Below are 19664 nucleotides of genomic sequence, written 5' to 3'. Positions count from 1 at the left end.
TAAAATAAAAGTTGAATTATTTGTTTTTTAAAGGCTGAATGCAACAAAAGCTGGATGGAGTACTCCCCAAGGCAACTTGGAAGGGTGTCCTGGGCAGCTGGCCTCATATTGGCTCAAGTAAAGTCTTTAAAATTACATTTTGTGCTCAGCTTCTTCATTTTAGGTTGACAGCACTTACAGAAAATCTTGCCCCTCTTAAGGAGTTCCTGTAATCATGATGGCTAATACATGGAGCAGCCTATGTCTGCTCTAAGCATTTGACATATATTATTTTGAAAAAAAAAAAAAAAAAAGGTTCCATCACCACAAACACAACTCATCACACTGCGAACACAAGAGGCAGGTACTAATATGATCTACATCTATACAGATTAGGGAACTGAGGCACAAGGAGGCAAGTAACTTGGCCAAAGTCATGCAACCAGGGAGCATCAAAGCTGGCTCCAGTCTTTATTCCTAACCAGCCTCTTGAATTCCTCTGATGCTTTTGATCTTATCATGACAATTGTTCTGCAGCCTGTATTGTGGTCCCAGTATTTTTTTCTCCATTTTAAGCACTTTGAGTTTGCGCTCCATCCTGTCTGCCCCTCCCCTTCACAGCAAATTTCTTGAACGAATAGGCCACATTCACTCTCCTTCCAGCAGCAACCTGCCATCAGTTTTCACTCTCAAGGTCAGGAGTCTGGCCTTGGCCTGGCTCACTGATCTGCCTGTGCACTGTCCCCCAATACTCCCACTCACTTCCATGTCTCAATAATCATGCATAATGCCAGCACCCCCAACCCCATACATTCAGTCCGAACCTCCCTCTTGAGCTACAGATCTACAGTGGTCAACCTTGGTGTAGGGCCTCCTTACTTGGTGGGGTCCTTGGTGTGACAGCAGCATCTGGGAGCTTGTTAGAAATGCAGTTCTGGGCCCAACCCAGACATGCTGGATCAGACTCTGCATTTTAGTAGGACACTCCCCTGACTCAGCAGATTCTTGGGCACAACAGAGTCTGAGCAGTGTGATGTCTTGTGACATAGCAGTTACTGTAATGCTCTCCCATGTCTCTACCTGCTCGTGCACCCATGCCTTAGGTGCTAAGAGTCCTGGCTGCTAACTTCTCACACCTGCACCCTTCTCTGGAGGATGGCCCTTAGCTCAAGCCTGTCTGCACATTCCAGTCACCTGGGGATATATTAAAATGTCCAAAGCCAGGCCCCACCACAGGCCAAACAAATCACAGTCTCTGAGGTTGGAATCTGACGTCAGCATTTCTGAAGCCCAAGAGTTGCCCTTAGACAGACATGATTGGGACTCACTACCATAGCTGATGGGCGCTGCCTTGCTTAGAGGTTCTGGAGCTTTCTCATACTCCTCCCAGCTGCCCATGACTAGCGGCTGACTGATGCTGGGCCACAGAAGCTCAGCCACCTGTTGCAGCGACGGACACCTCTGCAGTGCCTCGCCTTACTCCAGCCCTGGGCGTGGCCAGGCTGAGGCCAGATTTCTGCCCACCCTGTCCTCTGCTTTATTCTGCTTCCCTCACTCCTACACATTTCTCCTGAGAGCCCTTCTCCATGCCTTACTTTGCACAGGAATCTCCTTCTTAGGCTCTGCTTTCAGAAACCCAACCCAAGACACAAGGATAGCACCACCCCAGACTCAACTAACCCCAAACTGAACTCAAATCTTTCCCCTGTGCCTTCTCCTCCTCCTGTGCCACTCCCCTTCTCATCCTCTGATCCTCCACCATCCTCCCACACCCGCCCATTCTGCACATGCTGGCCTGGAGCATGCAATGTCTTGTCATGTTGCTCCTGCCTGAAGTCCCCAGTGTCTCTCTGGCACGCGCAGCAGTGTTTCCTAAAATGGAATTGTATTCTGTGCAGTCCTCAAGTCATCTGGGAGAATTTTTAATTATCTGTTGTCATTTGATAACTTAAAAATTACATTATTTTATGAGCACATTCTTGATGTCTGGACGGCCACATCTGCCTCCTACTTCCAGTGCCCACACTTCAGCTTAAGATATTTTTGGAACCAAGTGATCACTCAAAGAAATAGCTTTTCATTTTCAAAAGTACTGGTAGGTGAGTCTGGCTCATGTTACTTAGGCATGTCCTAATATCAAAATGACAACAGTTATCATGGACAATACTCATATGACTACTATTACAATAATTTTACAATTTTTGAGTGTTTATCGTAGGCACTACGTGGTACATGCCTTATCTCACTTGATCTTGACACAGCTCTACGAGATAAGTATTGCAAATATCATATTTGTTTCAGTTATCTATTAGTATCTAAAGAACCACTCAAAACTTAGTGGATTAACACAATAACAGTGTATGATTTCTCATGATTCTTTGGTCTGGAATTTCAGGTGAGGCTCAGCTAGGTAGTTCTTCTGTTCATTTCTTCTGTGGCTGGGCTCAGCTGGAAGGTTCAGGAAGAATTCAGTCATGTCTACTGCTTCAGTTTCCTCCATGTGGACTTTTTTTCTTCATGTGGTTTCTCATCATTTGCTTGTCTAGCCCAAGCTTTACAGTCAGCAGCTGGCTTCCTAGAGGCCACCAGCATCACTTCTGCCACATTGTATTTGTCCAAGTAAATCACAAGGTAACCCTAGATTCAAAGGAAGGGAAGTAAACTCCAGATCTTGATGGGAAGACTGCAGGCATGCATGTAGAAGGATGGGAAGAACTATTGATGGCCACATGCCCATTTAATAGATGTGGAAACTGTGTCTATTTATCCCAGCCAACAAGAGGCAGAGTGACGACTAGAACCCAGGCTGTTGGGTTCTATGGTCTATGCTTTAAGCTATTACGTCATGTTCTACTTTCATTGTATCCCCTATGCCTCACTAAGTCTCAGCTATAAAGACAGAACTCTTTTGTGTGATAGTTCACAATCCAAAGGCACTTTTCAGAGAAACCGATGTCATGAAAACCACAGGGTTCAGGAGAGGCCCAGTGGTCTCATGGTTTCTTCTCTCACACTCCCTCCTTTCCCCATCACTCTCCCCATCACACTCTAGATGAACTGACCCCTTTGCACCCCCAGATATGCCTGTGCTTTCCAGTGTTTTGCTCATTTAATCCATTGGTCTCTCATGTATTTTTCTGTTTTGTCCACTAGAGAGAGGTCTTCTCTTCTTAAAGACAATTCCTCCTCCTGCTTCACAGCCTAGCAGCCACTGCGCTGTGGAAATGTGGTTGGTCTGAATTGAGGTGTGCTTACATACAAACCGTACACCAGATATTGAAGACTTAGTACAATAAACAGAATGTAAAACATCTTATTAATATATGCAATCAGTTGATTACATGTTGAAATGATATTTTAGATCTATTCAATAAATAAAAGATAATATTAAAATTATTTTCACATTTATTTATTTACTTATTACCAACTTGTTCTTACTATGTCACCCAGGCTAGAGTGCAGTGGCATGATCTGGCTCACTGCAGCCTCAAACTCATGAGCTTTAGCAATCTTCCCACCTCAGCCTCCTGAGTAGCTTAGACTCCAGATGCCCACCATCACACCTGGCTAATTACCTATTTATTTTTGGATTTAAAAGAATGTAGGTACCAATTTTTTTTTTTTTTTTTTTGAGATGGAGTCTCACTCTGTCACCCAGGCTAGAGTGCAATGGCATGATCTCGGCTTACTGCAACCTCTGCCTCCGTCTCCTGGGTTCAAGTGATTCTCCTGCCTCAGCCTCCTGAGTAGCTGGGATTACAGGCATGTGCCACCATGCCCGGCTAATTTTTGTATCTTTAGTAGAGACAGGGTTTTACCATATTGGTGAGGCTGGTCTTGAACTCCTGACCTCGTGATCTGCCCCCCCTTGGCCTCCCAAAGTGTTGGGATTACAGGTGTGAACCATCGCGCCCGGCCTACCAAAAATTGAAAATTGCATATGTGACTCACTTTATATTTCTATTGGACAGGACTTGTGTAGGGGATGCCTCCTCATGGCAAACTCCAAGGTAACCTGAAGAACCCTAAGGCTCCAAGGAACCCAGGCTGAAAACCGTTAGCTTGATTTGACTCATGAGGAAACTGAGGCTGGAATTGGCCAACAACTTGTTCATGGCTATCCAAGTGGTAGAATGTTGAGTTTACATGAAAACCTGGATGTTCTATGCCCTGTTGGATTTTTTCTCTCCTATCCTGGAGGTCCTTGGATACCACCTGAGGATGAGGATGTAGGCACAAGCCACTCTGCTGGGCCTTTGAGGTCCTTCATCAGAAAGCTTCACCATCTCAAGTCTCTCTTAGCTGGAGACCCTGGAGACAAGCAGTGACTGCTCAGCCCTTCTTGCCCTCTTGTCTTAAACTACCCTTTTGACTTGCCCAATCCCAGCCCTGCTCCCGGGACCATAGTAAGTCTTGCTGGAATAAGTCCAATCTAGTTGGAAGGATGAGAAAACAGAGCCAGCTTGGCTTTGTCACTCGCTGACCCCATGACCATAACACTCAGCTCACCGCTGAGCGCTCACATAGCCCAGGCCTCTCTTGTGCATGGGTGACTGGTATCCACATGGCCAGTGACTCACATGGGAACTGAAAGCTCCCTTTGGTGGGCCAACTTCTCTAAAGTAGCCCCATGAATCAGCAGTGTGGGGTGCTGGAAAGCAAGGGCCGACTCTGACTTGCAGTCAGTCAGGGACCCTGTGCAGAAGCCCCTGCATCACAGGCTTCCACAGCCCGGAGGAGTTGCAGCACTGTGGGCCAGCCGTAGTTTCATGTATAGCACGAGTGGAGGCCCAAGATGCATGTGCATGTATGGGCCTAAGAGGTCTCCATGAATTGTTTCTCTGGGTCTTAGAGAACCCAAGCAAGTGGGAGCCAAGAGTATCTATCCCCTTCCCTGACTCTGCGTTTCCTGTCAGAGGGGCTGTGTTGGCCTAGGCCCTGAGTGTGCCAGGGTTGCTTGGGCAATCACTGCCCCATGCCTGCAGTCTCATCTCTCCTTCTGAAGCCAAATCAGAGAACTGCAGACTCATGGGGCTATGAGGAAACCCATGTTGTGTGGATCAGCAGTCACAAGGTGAAGGCTCTCTTCCCACTTCTTCTGCAGCTCTAGCTGTGTGGCTTTGAGCTAGTTGCTATATGTCTCTGAGGCTCGATTTCTAATTTATATAATAGGTATATTAATGTTAGTTATACTTTGCTATATAAAAAAATCAAGACTTCGTGACTTAAACAATAAACATTTCTTATACAGTTTCTGTGGGTCAGGAATTTGGGGGTGACTACACAGGGTGGCTTCGGCTTAGGGTCTTTCAGGTATGGAGTTCCTTTGACATGGTACCTGGCTTCCTCCAGAGTGAGCAATCTAAGACAGAAAGACAGAATTCACACTCTTTTATGACTAGACTTTGAAGTCAAGTTCTGTCATATCTACACTATCCTATTAGTCACAAAAGTCAATCCTATTCAAGGATGGTGCAAACCACTGTGGGCCATCTGAGGCTGGCTAGCACAATGGAGTTATTAATATCTGCCCTGCCCATCTTACAGAACCATTGAGAGGTTTTGTTTGCATACCCACAGCAACGAAAATCAGCACCCAGAGGATTCATCTGTGAAGAGTCAAGGCAGCATCTGCTAAAAACAGCTGGTGAAGGGGCTTCTGGGGCTGGAGCCCGGAGACATCAGAAGAAGCTCCACAAGGAACACGGGGACAGTCAGCTGTGAAGTTTGGCAGCTCAGAAGCCTTCCTAATGGGAGAGTGGCAGGGTTCCATTGAAGATGGGCATGTGGGATGGGAGAAGTTGCTGTGGTCATTTTTGGAAAATACAATCTCTCATAAAGGACCATATCTGAAGGCCTGTATTGAGTCATGATTGAATATTTTATTATCTAAGTTAAATAATCTCATTCCAAAGGGTCAAAGACAATTTAGAGTTTGATAGAACCTTGAAGATGCTCTGGTTTTGTCATTGGATTGTAAGATGAAAAACCCTGAGCTCTCAAGAGTTGAAATGGCTTGACCAGTTTACCTAGCTGGCCAGAGGCACAGCCTCATGGAGAATCCCAGACTCCTGCTCCCCCTTGCTCCAGCCTGCCCTTGAGGAACTGTGATGGTTGCCTCACTGGAATCACCCCCCTTCTTTCTTCCAACAGGGTGATTTTGTTCAGGTATTCACCCTGCCCAAATGGCTTATGTGCTCCAAGGGAAGCTGACCCTGCCATGTTGCTCTACCTATAGCCAAGGCCAGCATGGCAGAAGCAGCTTGCTGCCAGTCTGCAGCAGTGGAAACCTCCATCCCGAGAGCCACAAAGTCAATACTGTCAGTGGAAAACAGAGCTGGGGCCACTGGATTAGGTTGGCACATGCCTACTCTGCTGAACTTCCCATTTTGTGAATTAACTGTCTCCTTAGTATTCAAGCCACTTTAAGTTCAGTTTTCTGTTACTTGCATCTGAAAGAACCCTCGAGAAAGTATTCCTATTTCTGGGATTAATCCTGACTTTGGGAAGGGGAATTTAAGGAGATTTAGCTCAATACTGTAGGTCTATGCATCAGGCATTGACAGTGTGCCCCTGACCTTAGCCTCGTTTCTGAGAACTTGGATTTTCTCTCATTCTCTTGATTCAAATCTCTCCCTGAGAGCAGCTCCATCCCTCCAGAACCCATTCTTGATACTCTTGTCACTCTCAGTTGCTGCTCAGGGCTGGAGTCCTCTCTGTTTCCAAAATTTCACGCTGATGGCTATAGCCTTATGACCCACTGTTGTCCCCCGTGCCTTCTCACCTGCTGCTTATCCTCCTGGATTTCAGAGAATCACTACTCCTGGAGTCTTCTTTGTTGAGTGCTGAATTCTGCCCCTCTTAGATTATGGCTGGTTGGGCCCAAGTGCTATACGCTCATCTGCTTTTTTGTCTATTATTGTCTTAATCTGTTTTGTGCTGCTATAACAGAATACCACAAACTGGGTAACTTATAATGAACAGAAATTTATTGGCTCATAATTCCGGAGCCTGGGAAGTCCAAATCAAGTCATCTGGTGAGTGTCTTCTTGCTGTGTCATTGCAAAGTAGAAGTTATCACGTGGCAGAAGGCACCATATGGTGGAAGGGAAAAAAGAGAACGAACCCATTCCCTTGAGCCTGTTTTTCAGAGGCATTAATCAATTCATGTGAGCCAAGCCCCCATGATTAAAGACCTTACTTCAGGCCCTACCTCCCTACAGTGTTGCATTGGGGGTTAAATTTTAACATGACTTTTGGAAGAGACAAACATTCAAACCACAGCAGTTATTGAACCATGCAGATTCCAGACACCTAGACTTTCCTGCTGGAGTAGACTTCCTCCTTGCACCTGCAGCTAGACAGGTGAAGCCTGCCACTCCCACGGTTCCCTTTGTGTCTTTTTGAGGGAGTCTTCTTGCAGATCATCCTGGTAGACCTTGGGGGAAAGTGCTTGGTTTGGGAGGTGCAATATCCCATAGCTACCCCTGCAATGTGTAAACCTTCACAGAACAAAGAATCATCACTAATGTTTCACAATGCACAAGGCTCCTTTGTATGCACTCAAGGTTCATGTTTTATCTTATTTTACCCCTGCTGTTTGGAGAGTGAGGTCCCATGGGGATTTTGAAAGCAACACAAGTTGTTCCTGTCTCCAATAAGTGTTTGAATGAAGTAACAGATATGCATAAATAAATATAGTTAGAAAAAGTTAGTATCTTCTCACTGAGACATGTGCTTATGTTTGGTTAAGGTCTCTGTTTTCATCCTCATCATCTCTTTGTGGCTCTAAATAATTCTCTTGCATTTGAAAACATTACCTGCTTGCTAATAAATATTTTCATTTAGGACAGAATTCATTCTGAGACTTGCTCCTGGGGTAACTTGGATTGAGATAGCAGGGGAGTCGGTGAGTTTCCACTCTTATCTGATGGTGGCAGCTGATAGTAACCAAAAGGAACTTTGTGGTTGTGCATGACCAAATTGGCTTAGGTCAGTTTCAACACCTGGGCAGTAGGAAGCGCACATGCATAAATGAGCAGTGAGAATTTGCTAAATATTTTAATAGAGGGACCCAGGGAAAGCTAACCTCACACATAATGTGTCTTGCAAACCCCTTGAAACCTTCCCTGGGCTATGGCAGTGCCTCCCCTCTTCTTCCCTGGCCTTTTCCCACAGCACCCAGCTCTGATCCTTGTTTCTACTTCATGCTATGGAAAATCTCTTTCCTTCCACAGAAAATTTGGGAACAGCCCAAAGTCCAGGCTGGAAGCTCCCTTTGACTCTTTGAGAAGTGGGCTTCTCAAAGGCCCTTTCTCCTCAAAGAAATCCTTATGCCAGCAGCTACAAAGGTATTTTCTTGGTGGTTCTTGCAATTACCTTGAAAATACTGATCATTGGAAGGGAAACATGATGGTTCAAGGTTCTTGATAAAGAGGCATCATAAATTCTGACCTCCTTGCATTTCCTCATGGTAGTTTTGGGGTGTTGTTCAGATGGATAGAGGGCTGTCAGGCTCGGTTTGCTTCCTGGTCTCTCTAGCCTTCTTATTGCAACAGCCAAGACCATACTCACGCTCCTTCCTGCTGGGTTCCAGGATGGCTAACCTCTATGGAGGTCCTCTCATTGCTCTGGCTCCAATCTTGTGCTCCAGTTCTGGCTGCTAGGCCTTTGCCTCACTTCCTGGGTCTTCTCTGTCTTCCTCATGGAAATCTGCTCATTCCCTAGTCTCTCTAGAATGGGCCCTGCCTTGTACCCAAAACCCTTTCCCCACCTATTTGGGGGCTGGCTTCCTGACTTAGGCTCTAACCCAGTGGTTGCGACCCTGAGACATGACGGATGATAGATCTTTCTGATGAAAACTGTCTTCTCCACCCCCCACACACACTGAGCTTACAAGGGCACCTTCTACTTCCCAATTTGGTCTTGTACAATTGGGAGGTTCTTTTTGGTTAATATCAGCAGCCACCATTAGTAGTAGGTGTTTAGGGCCTGCTCCTCCTCACAGCCTCACTGCAGGTTACCATAAAAGCAAGTCTCAGACTGAATTCTTCCCCCCAAAACAGACATTTATTAGCAAGCAGGCTCAAATCAGTCACCTCCTGAGTGTGATAAAGTCCAGCATCTCTGTTCTTTAGGAGGCTCCAACAAGATCTTGCATGAAAGAGAGGTTCAGTTAAGGCAAATATCACAACAGTCTAGTAGCAGGATTGGTGAACCATCTAGTCAGACTGAGGTTGGCCCGCATTCTCCTGAACCAGAAGCTGACACAAAGGTCATGGATGACATTCCTAAGCAGGGAGGAAGAAAGGCCCATTAGATTCGAATGGCCTGTTCATGTAAGTTTGTGGAGTTTCTTGCTGTGGAGTTTCATGCTTCACTGATGAAAACTCATGTCCATGTTCATTATATTAATGAACAAAACTGCTGGCACTAATCCGAGAAGAAGACAGCTGAAGCACTTGTGGGTGTCTGTCTGGGGTATGGCCTTCCAATGACACTCTAATTACCACCCTGGAGTTGTCTTGATTAGGGCAACTGGCCTCCTCTGGAGTGAAGATTTAAAAGGCTACATCCACACTTAGATTACATTTTCAGTGCCAAAATATTTTTAAGTAAATTGCAGATATCATAGTACCAGAATACTTCAGCCCCCATATTAACAGTAATGAACACATTTCTTTGGTTTACAACATGTTATTTCGTGATTTCAGCTCCTTGCAAAGTAAGTCCCCTAAAGTACTTCTAAGCAGCCCCAGGCATCTTATAGCGACTCGCCAATAGTTCCATTTAGCACAGCCCTTGCCTCATCCCTTAACCACTTCCAGCTCCCTTTGCAATGGGCATTCATTGCTTGGCTTGCCTACAACAGCCTTCCCATTTTGGGGGAAAGCTGCTTTTTCACCAATCCAACCATCCCTATGGTGTGAGGATGAACACATGATCTGCCTGGGCCAATCACAGTGGCCTCATCCCTTTGGCCAAAGCAATTTGGCCAGGAATGGGCACGTGGGCCCACAAAGCCAATCATGAGCCTTCTCTGGGATTATTTTCCACCTGGAGCTGGTGAGGATGCTGATTCTCCTCCCTGCCATTGTTGGTTCAGAGCTGCCTGAAGGCATGGCTTTGACTTTGTGGGGACAGCTGGACTGAGAGAATGAGTCTAATATGCAGAGAGAATCAGAGACATAGGTTGTTATGGACTGAATGTTTGTGTCCCTCACCCCAAATTCATATGTTCAAGTCCTAACCTCCTATGTGATAGTATTTGGAGGGTGGGGACTTTGGGAGGTAATTGGGTTTAGATGAGGTCATGATGGGATTAGTGCCCTTAAAAGAAGAGGAAGAGGACACACTGAAACTCTCTCTTCAAGTGTGCACACACAAAGAATTGTCATAGGAACACATACTGAGATGCTGGCCATCTGCAAGCCAGGAAGGGGGCCAGCACCAGAACCAAATCTGTCTCCACCTTGATCTTGGACTTCGCAGCCTCCAGAGCTGTGAAATAGGTGCCTATTGTTTAAGCCACCCTGTCTATAGTAACTTGTCATAGCAACCCAAGCTGACGAAGATGTAGGTGGAGAAAGAGGAAGTCCTGGCAATATTCAAATCTTTGAATCCAGTTGTCTTGGGTTTAGCTGCACCTCTGTACTCTGTGTGATTTGGTTACACAGCCCACAGATTCCCTTTTTTGCTCAAGCTGGTTTGAGTTGAGTTTCTTTTTTTTTTTTTTTTTTTTCTGAGACGGAGTCTTGCTCTGTTCCCCAGGCTGGAGTGCAGTGGTGCGATCTCAGTTCACTGCAAGCCCCACCTCCTGGCTTCACACCATTCTCCTGCCTCAGCCTCCGGAGTAGCTGGGACTGCAGGCGCCTGCCACCATGCCTGGCTAATTTTTTGTATTTTTTAGTAGAGATGGGGTTTCACCGTGTTAGCCAGGATGGTCTCTATCTCCTGACCTGGTGATCCACCCGCCTCGGCCTCCCAAAGTGCTGGGATGACAGGCTTGAGCCACCGCGCCTGGCCTGAGTTGAGTTTCTGATGAATTCGTTCACTGACAACAGTCAGTAGTTGCTTTACAGGAGCTTTCACTCCTCACTGAAGCCCTATGCCTGCTATCAAGGACCACAATCACCCACCCTGTCCTTCTGATGCTGCCCAACATGTCTGAATCCTGACCTGAGGATCATCTAGGCCAAAATGGAGACCCTAAGTGTTCCAGTGCAGTCTGCTTGTGGCCAGCTCACCTGGCAGATGTCCACTCGCAGGGTTAGGAGAATGTCCACAGTTCTGGACTTGCCCACAACTGGTTAATGCATACCACAGATCAGTTAAGGCCTATTAAGTGATTTTGGCTTTCTATTCTCAACACTGTCCCTGGTTTGGACTACAAAGTATATTGCCAGCCAAGGTATCACAATGACCATATGCTTCAGGAATCATTTTTGCCTTCTGGGAAGAACTTTCCAGGGGCCTGAAGCTGATCTCGTCCACTCAGTGTGGCCAGGTCCTGGGTCCCCAGTTTCTCCCCATCCTTAGGCTGCCCACCATGTACCTTGTAACTGGACCGTGATCTCCGAGTGGCTTCAGGGCAGGTCGTGGGTCTGGCTGCTCTGTGCCCATTGGAGCATCCCTGCCGCACATCTCATCTGCAGATGTATGATGCGGCTGGCTCATCCCAAACTTGGGGCCTTGGCAAGTAGGACCCTCTCCATCCCTATCTGCACTTTCCACACAGAGGAAGCCAGACAGCATTGTGTATTGATGGTTTGTTTCCATCTCACGAATCAAGAGGCTGAAAGCAACAAATTCTTTTTTTTCCTCTCTCTCAACTTTTATTTTAGTTTCTGGGGGTACACATGCAGATTTGTTAGATGGGTAAATTGAATGTTTCTGAGGTTTGGTGTATCAGTGGTCCCATCACCAGTGATGGATATAGCCTGGAGGGCCAGACTCCAGGTTTCTTGTGGCTGAGGAATACACTCCTGTCTTGCTGAAGCCCTCAGTACGGAGTGTGCTCTGTGGACCAGCAGCTTGGGCATCACACAGGAGCTCGTTAGATATGCTGAACATCAGGGCCAGCCCCAGGGCTTCTGAATCAGGGTCTGCATTTTAACAAGATCCCCGGGTGATTTTTGTTTACAGGATGGTTTGAGAGGCACTGGTTTAAGCTACTATTTTTTTTCCTGTTACTTGCAGCTGAACCCAATTCTTTCTTTCTTTCTTCTTTTTTTTTCTGTGGGGCTTTTAAAAAATGTTTCCTCACTGTTTTGACAATAACATGAAAAAAAATTCAGTTTAGAATCTGGAACTGACCTGGATGAGATTCAGGGGAAGCTACGTGGCAGGGACGGCACACCCGCTTCGATTCCTCCCCCACGGTGGGAGCTAAGCTACTGGTAATGGAGGAACTGACAGGCATCAAACCAGGAACTAAGTTAGTGTCTCAGGCAAGAAAGGGGAGGCAAGGCTGGAGCCACTGCGGGGACCCTCCTGGTTGTAGTTAGTTCTGTCTCTCACCCTCCCCACACTGGCGACATGGAGACAGGCAGGTGGGTCCAGCGGTTCCAGGACAGAAAAATAACCAGCAGTTAGCCCTCAGGCTCACACCTGAGCTTCTGGTCAATCCCCTTGGCTGAACCCGCTTCTTGTGGATAGAGTAGATGATGCCCAGGTGGGGTCACTGAGAGAGTGGGGCTGGAGAAGGGATTGCTGAGCGGCTCACTCATGGGCATCCTCACCTCCCTTCCCTGCATGCAGGCCTGACTTTCTAGAAAACCCTCATTTCCCCCAAGTCATTCCACGAGGGGTGTGGGAGCCTTGGCCAGAGCTGTTCTGGGGCCCAGGGTCTCAAAAAGCAAGGTTCCTGTCCCCCGTGGTTGGCTTGCCCCAGCCCCCTCTGCCTCCAGAACCAAGAGTGTCAGGGTAGATGATGGTGTGTAGCTCAGAGGAGGCAGATAAGGGGGCTGTAGTCATTTTGAAACCTTATGGTATTATAAAATAGATCATCCTTCCTGGAAGCCATGGCCTTCTGTTTTTAAACACAGGCGTTTCTAGGCTAAATTTCTGGGGCTAGCAGTTACATCCACCTCCTCTATGACTCAGACTTGATTGCCTAAGAGGGTCACAATCTCTGGTACAAAATTCTGAGAAGGGTCCCTCCCAGCACATCCACATCCACCCAGGTCTTGTACACCAGCACCTCTCAAACTTTAATGCCCAAATATATCCTCTGGAGATTTTGGTGAAAGGCAGTCTGGCTTGTGGCCTAAGACTCTGTGTCTCGTAGAGCCTCCTGGTGCTGCAGCAGCACCTGCTGCTGCTCTGAGAACTACACTTTAAAAGGCAAGGTTGTAGACTGTCTACTAACAGCTAGTGGATATTTCTTAGTTACGGTCCCTCATCTTCAAAACCTGACCCCACAATTCCAGACACTCCAGTTAGAAAGGTCAAATGAATTGTCATTTGTTACAGGATCTCACCACAAGTGTGGCTTCGCTTGGACAGGTGAGGGTAGAAGTTTCTATTTCTGTTTCCCTTTGTTTTGCTTTTACTAATAACCTACTACACACAGAACTTCATTTTAGATAAAATCCTGGCCAAGACATGAACAGGTGTGTAAGTAACTCTGTGGACAGTGAGATTTGCTTTCATCTGGGTTCCTGGTGGTGAACGATATCTCCACATTTAGAGAGCACCTCTCAGTTTGATGTGGCAGTTTTTGCTGTGGTTATGACTTTCAACATACTTCCTGCTTTTCTTGCAAAACAGAGAAGACTCACTCCTCTGTGTGAGACCACAGCCCAAATGATTGCCCGTTTCTTCGAGGGCTAGAGCAGGGCTTGCAGGGGATTGCTGGCCTTCAGTGTGTGAGGTCTTTGGCCTTTTTCTATGTGAACATCAAGGTTAATCTATGTGGACTTGGCCTTCTGTTGGAGCAAGTTATTGCAATGCTGTTGGAGGAATATGAGGTTCTCAGCACTTCTTAGCTTCAGATATCAAGGGAGATTCTTGTCCAACAATAACAGAAAATAGAGCCCAGCCATTTTTGTCATCAAGATTGCCAGGGTCGCATGATCTCAATGGCAATGGTCATACTTGCTAGAAATTTGGATTCATAAGCTTTTGAGTTAAACAGGGTCTGAGAATCCTTAAAGCTAACGCCTCTCTGTTTCAGAGATGCAAACTGCTGATGAGAAAGATGCCAATCTGGTTCTCATTCTTTTTTTTTTTTTTTTTTTTTTTTTTTGAGATGGAATCTTGCTTTGTTGTCCAGGCTGGAATGCAGTGGTGTGATCTCGGCTCACTGCAACCTCCACCTCCTGGGTTCAAGTGATTCTCCTGCCTCAGCCTCTGGAGTAGTTGGGATTACAGGTGCCTGCCTCCACACCCAGCTAACTTTTGTATTTTTAATAGAGACGGGGTTTCGTCATGTTTGCTAAGCAGGTCTCGAACTCCTGACTTCAAGTGATCCACCTGCCTTGGCTTCCCAAAGTTGGTTCTTATTCTTTTGTTGTTTCTTGTTTCTCTCTGAGAGTGTTTAGGATCTCCTTAGATTGTTGGTGCTCCGAAATTCCAAGAGATTATTTCTATGGATCACTCTTTGTTCATTGTGCTCAGTGCTTGGGGTCTTTCAATCCAAAGCTTATGTCTTTCTTCAACTCCAGGAGATTTTTTTCAATTGTTTCTTTGATAATTTTCTGCTTTCTGTTTTCCTTCTTCTCCTTTTCTGAAATTCCTGTGATGTAAATGTTGACCCACCTAAACTGACTCTATGTATTTTTTTTCTCCAGCTACCCATTTTATTTTGGTCATTTGACGCTGTATTCTGCAAGCTCTTCTTGAATTTTTAATGTATTTTTTCTGTCTTTGACTTTTGGTTTCAAAAAATTGCATGTATTATATTGGTGATAATAAAAATTAAATATATTTTAAAAGGGATTTAGAACAAACTCTTTCTTGGTTTCCAGCTGCTCCTTTTTAATAGAAGGTGTTTGTTGTTTTTTTTGTTTGTTTGTTTGTTTGTTTTTGTTTTTTTTTTTTTTTTTTGAGACAGAGTCTTGGTCTGTCACCAGGCTGGGGTGCAGTGGCACGATCTGAGCGCACTGCAACCTTTGCCTCCCAGGTTCAAGCGATTCTCCTGCCTCAGCCTCCCGAGTAGCTGGGACTACAGGTGTACACCACCACGCCCAGCTAATTTTTGTATTTTTAGTAGAGACGAGGTTTCACCATGTTGGCCAGGATGGTCTCGATCTCTTGACCTCGTGATCCACCTGCCTTGGCCTCCCAAAGTGTGGGTTTTGTTTTACGGATGTATCATCTTGGTTCTCCAAGAGGATAATTAGAGTTTAAGGTTTTTACTTAGTTCTTTTTCCTTTCCTTAGTTCTGCCTCCTCCAAGTTCATTTGTTCTGTTGACTTATCTTGGTCCTTTTCTTTTCCTGAGTGAATGGTGTTTGCATTTAGGAGGTGGCTTTGAGAAAGGAGATTGACATCTTGCTCCCTAGCTGGAGTCTGTTTAAGCATGGCAACTTTGGAAATGTGTACAAGTTTCTGTTACTGGAAATGACTGCATGCCATGAAGAAATGGGGTGGTTTAGATGTCAAGAAGGGGCCCCACCAAAGAGATGCTGTGCCCCACAAAAAGAAGCCCCTCCAAGGCTGAACCTGTGAGGACGGTCGGTTTCACACCCGGCCAGGCACTTCCTGTGCATGGAGTTCTCACAAGAGCAGAGATGACACCAGACTAGATAGGCCAAGTTTCTTGAAAGAACCTTCCATCTAATTCCCCCAGGAAAGCAGTCCCCACTTCCCGGTCTTGAAGAAATTTCCTTTGTGTTGGTCTTTAGTCCTGGCCAGCTTTCTAATCGTTTCCCTCTAGAAATTTGAAAGGCAGCTGACTGTGGAATTTCCCAAAGAATTTGGGGAAGGAGGCCCATGCCTCACCCGTGTCTCAGTGCCTCATCATCACCCATGCAAGGGTAAATATAAAAATTGAACTTTCCCAGTGGTTAAATGGAAAGAACCCCTCCCCTTTCTTAGAACATTCCTGTGAGCAATCTAGTGTTTATGAATCCTCCTTCTGTCCCTTTGATATGTTTGCAAATATTTGAAAAGGCTAAGAAAGACTCTTGTCAGCTTTACAACCTAGGAATGCTTTGCAGGTTTGGGAGCTGTCTCTTTGATATAAAAACATCAAGGAAGACAGCGTCCCTACTTCCTGGTCATCATGAGAGTTTGGCCTTGGCACTCTGCTTCAAGCTGTAACTACTGCCTGTCATGGAGGCAAAGGCAATTTGGATGTAGGCAATTAGCAGGCTAATTAGCAGGTGAACATGGATGAACAATAAAAGAATGCACAGAAAATGGTGCTGCCAAATCCTACAGGAAGACAAGTTGCTGTTAATCTTGAGCACTGATATGTAATGGATGGTAACTGTTTGGCAGTATAAAAATTTCTTTTGTTTTTGTCATCTCAGCTACCTGCCATGCACTTTGTAATCTGGTTTAATGCTTACTCAATAATAAAGCTGTTGTCTTTCTTTTCTACCTATTGTGGAGAAGATTCTCTAGGTTGGCAGTACTTTTAATTTTTCCCAATACCTCCAAGCACCAGCAAGTGCCCGTGGTCTTACACTAGTAATGCCAACTTGTGGGAAGTTCTCCAATACACCATGCTTTGTGCTTTTAAACATGTCACTTCCTCTCCCTACAGTTCCCTTTCTCTGTCCATCTTCCTGGACCAACCCTAGGTCCCAACTTCCTGGTCCTCTGTGAGTAGGACTGTGTGGTCCTTGCCCTGGCAGTCTCTTCCCAGGCTGGGAGCAGCTCTCTGTGTAACCAAGGCTCTCTCTCTCTTTTTTTCCTGGGCCATCCACACAGTGCTTCAAGGCCTCCCAGGCCTGGGCCAGCTGGCCCAGGGCCACGATGCTGCCATTTTATTGGATTGAAGAATCCCTTCTCACAGGGCCCTGGTCATATATAAATGTGGCACCATCCTGGCCATCCCCCTCCCTGGGCCAGCAAGTAGCCTGGGGGTGTGATTTGTGTCTCTCCCTCCTTTGGCAGGAAGCTGCTGTGCATGGCTGTGTAGAAAGACCAATCACCTCCCTGCTGTCACCTTTGGTGGCCCTTCAAAGTCAGCGGTGACTCACTACCCCAGTGTTCTCTATGTAAGATTTCTAAGCCAGCCCTAGCTCTTTCCAGGGTACTGGCTGGTGTGGTGGCTAAATAAGACGGGGGGAAGGTGAAACAGAAGCATCTGGAGGATCCTGTGGTCCCCTCACCCCTCTCTCTCCTTGATTTGTTACCAATCCTGTCTGGATACCCAGAGAGGAACCAGAACTGCTTTTCTCAGCTGAAAGTTTTTCTTCTGATTTTGACACACCCAGCAGGCTTCTTGCTGCCCACAGTGGTGCATTTGTGTTAATGTTCTTGAGAAACTTCAACCCCCTCTCTTCACACTGTCAAGGGGCGTAAGCTACTAGGATAACTCATGACATGGCCTGACTCCAAATTTTTCATATTTGGCTTTGAAGTGGGCCACACAGATAGGACCATAGGGGTGTCTGGTGTTTGGGGCACATCCAAAATCATGAAAAAGGAAGAGGTCAAACTCTTGAGTATTGATTGAGAAAAAACGTTTTCACTCTCTGGACACACTCCTTTTTTTATTTACTCTTTCCTGAAGACAGAAAAGAAATCAACTTCCCCAGTTTATTGCTTCTTTAGAAAGAGAACTTCCCTCCAGGATTCTGGTGATTGGTTTGCTAATCTTTCTGGAATGAAAGGAATTAAGATGACGAAACACTTAAAATTTTAAATAGGCACACACCTTATTTCGTATAATAGATATCTCCTGGAATAACAGTTTCTGGGGAAGGAATTATTTTTTAAATGCAGTAGGAGGGCTTTAATATTTAACTCAAGTTTGTAATGCATCTGTTTGAGGAGAACACTTTCAAGCATAATAAAATTATTGATTTAATAACTTCTTCATTTTGGAAGTTCAGATTTTTGCATAGATATTATATTTTAGTGCTTTAAAAATAATAATAATGTGGTCTGGTACAGCATCCTAAATCTTTAATTTTTAACTTTGCCTTATGATTATAAAAGTAATACATGTTCAAGGTATCTTTTTTCATATATAAGTTTTAATTTTACTGTATTCAAATGCATTAATCTTTTCCTTTACTCTTTGTATATTTTCTCTCTCCTGGTAGATTGCACAAATGGATGCAATATTCTCTTTCCAGGTATTCATGACTGTACATCGTGCCTTGGTGGCTCCTCTTGTCTAGATGTGGAATCTATTTCCACTCTTTTGAATTTCTACACCTGCTTTGGCTAAATGAATGTGGAAGTGATGCTGTGCCAGTTCTAAGCACAGAGGCCTTCCATGATTTTGCTCTTTTTTGGAACTCTGCCAGCCACTGTGTAAATGACCTTAAGGTAACCTACTGGATAGTGAGATGTATGACTCAGACTCCCCTGTTGCCCCAGCTAATAGCCAGTCCCCAGCTAAACTGGAAGCTGGCCATAGTTGCGTGAGTGAAACCATGAGAATTGCCCTGCCGAGCTCAGCCTAAATTGCTGACTTGCAGAATCATCAGCAATGACAAACGTTTATTACATTAAGCCACTAAGTTTTGTACTGGTTTGTTAGGCAGAAATATTTAAATGATATTTGTCTTCTTGAAGAGAGTCCTCCCTACTTTGCGATTATAGAGTGTGAGAAACACTCACCAGTCCACACACAAAGAATGGACTTGGAACATGAAGAACAGCAGACGCGAGACGTTTAAAGGCGGTCTTGCAAGATTGGGTGTCTGGTAGGCAGACACACCTGGGGCAGTTACAGCAGGTAATTTATCTCCTAGCATGCAAGTCCCTCACCCTGTTCCTCATTGGTTGAGTACTATGGGGTTACAATCTTCCCGGATGTTGCCTAAGTTTCACTATCCCCCTAATAAGGTTATGCCCTGTCCTCTTCCCCGCTTAAGTTTCCATTTCTCAATAATGAAACTTTCTTCCCTTTTATGGGCTGACTCCTCCTCTACATTCTGTCCACTTATTGTGACTTTCTAGGTGCATGAGCCATGCAATTTTTCACATTTGCAGGCTGGCTGCCAGTACTTAAATTTATGCCTTGAAAATGGACCATTTAAAATATTTTCTTACAAATTCCCTCCTCTTTTCTATTTACTTCCTTTGGTCTCAATTTCATTTAAACCCTTTTGGTCCTTGAATCACTTTAAAAGTCACTTTCTTCCTTACAGGAGAGTGAGTTTAATTTGGATTCTACTAGTAGCAGGTTATTTTGCTGGTAAAGCATGGGCGTTTGTTTACTAATAGCTGCTTAAATTAATCTCTGTGCTAGTTCCCTCACACAGGGGATAATACAACATCCCACTGCTGTTAAGACTCCTGCTACAATTATGAGAGATGTAAGAACTGAAGCCTTTTTATTTTTCAAACCAACCTTTCAGCCAACCCATAAATGTGTTATTAATGCCAGCATTTGTGCCAGTTTTTTGGCTACAGTTGTCAGTCCTTGTAAAGTTTTTGTGATGGTCCCATTTGGGGCAGTATTGCTGGGAATGAAAGTACATTTCCTACCCAGCATAACACATATACCCCCTTTTTCTGCTGGGATTATGTCTAGTGAAAGCCTGTTTTCCCAGG

The sequence above is a fragment of the Symphalangus syndactylus genome, chromosome 1 (genome assembly GCF_028878055.3).
Source record: "Symphalangus syndactylus isolate Jambi chromosome 1, NHGRI_mSymSyn1-v2.1_pri, whole genome shotgun sequence".
In the NCBI taxonomy this organism is placed as follows: Eukaryota; Metazoa; Chordata; class Mammalia; order Primates; family Hylobatidae; genus Symphalangus; species Symphalangus syndactylus.
Note: the sequence above shows the minus strand (reverse complement) of the source record.